The sequence below is a fragment of the Austrofundulus limnaeus genome, unplaced genomic scaffold (assembly GCF_001266775.1).
Source record: "Austrofundulus limnaeus strain Quisiro unplaced genomic scaffold, Austrofundulus_limnaeus-1.0 Scaffold222, whole genome shotgun sequence".
Classification (NCBI taxonomy): domain Eukaryota; kingdom Metazoa; phylum Chordata; class Actinopteri; order Cyprinodontiformes; family Rivulidae; genus Austrofundulus; species Austrofundulus limnaeus.
In genome coordinates this window covers 752,302-753,360 of record NW_013952624.1, presented here as the reverse complement: position 1 = coordinate 753,360, position 1,059 = coordinate 752,302, and the positions used below count along the sequence as shown (strand labels likewise).

At 32.1% G+C, this 1,059-nt stretch overlaps 1 protein-coding gene across 1 annotated transcript in view; it reads right to left on the bottom strand.

Moving 5' to 3' along the window:
* Positions 1–1,059, bottom strand: part of LOC106525302 (collagen alpha-1(XXVIII) chain) — a gene marked incomplete at its 5' end in the record, with an annotated part of 41,906 nt that overhangs the window by 16,608 nt on the left and 24,239 nt on the right.

Sequence of the window (1,059 nt, the reverse complement as noted above, 5' to 3'; positions counted from 1 at the left end):
ATTAATTAGTTTTTAATGTTTTTATTTAGAAAACAAAATTGAAGCTTAGACATGAGTTTTTTTGAATATAAAACAGGACCTAAAATGCTCCAAACATATTTGAGTCAGTTACATTTTGTGCAGAATATCGATTAAATCAAGAATTCAAGGATTTTCATTCCAAATGAGTACTACATGAGGAATGAAAGATACATACTAAGGTCACAGATGTCAGCAAAACATAAATTAATAAAATAAAATAAGCCATAAGAAGACAAAAAAACTGTACATAACATGGAGTTTTTTTAAGCATTTTATTCATTTAACCTTTATTTATCCAGATAAACTGTTTGAGAACCACTTCTCATTTACAAACATGAACTGGCACTGAGTGCATTGTAATATACAAACCTACATATTCAGCCAGAGTAAAGTGATTGTAAATTTTAATCACGATTAAAATTTTTAATCTATGCTCAGCACTAAAATTAATCGGAGTTAACTCAATTATTTTCACAGCCCTAGTTTTTTGTAATTATTTCTATCAATAACATGTTTTCTGTGTCTCCTTACATAACTTTTAATAATTATGTGAATGTTTCTTGATGCTAGATAAATAAACTGACTTAAATTAAAATTAATGTTTTGTGCTCCAAGTCAACACAGCTGAGTTTTACTCCATGCCTCCTTTACTTCTGTCTCATTTCTGAGAGCTCAGGACAGGATCGACTCGATCACTGCTTTGTGAATAGTCTGAGGCGGCAAACAGACAAACTCATTTCCAACTGTGGGCAGCGCTAATCCAAAAATTAGCTCCGCAATTTCCAAAGTGCTTATGTAAATATTTAGGTCCGCAACTTCAAAAGCACTTATGCCATAGAAAAACTAGCAGAAGCTCATTTTAAAGCGCAAGTTCAATTTGACATTTACTAGCTGACAATAATTCATGTACAGTATATGTACAACACTAACAACTAGCGGTGTGTGAATCCTTGTACAGCTCAATCTTACAAATGTCAATTGCTGGGGATGTGCTTTACTGAAACAGACCTTTAGCTCCTGGTGTAAAAATTAAAAAGT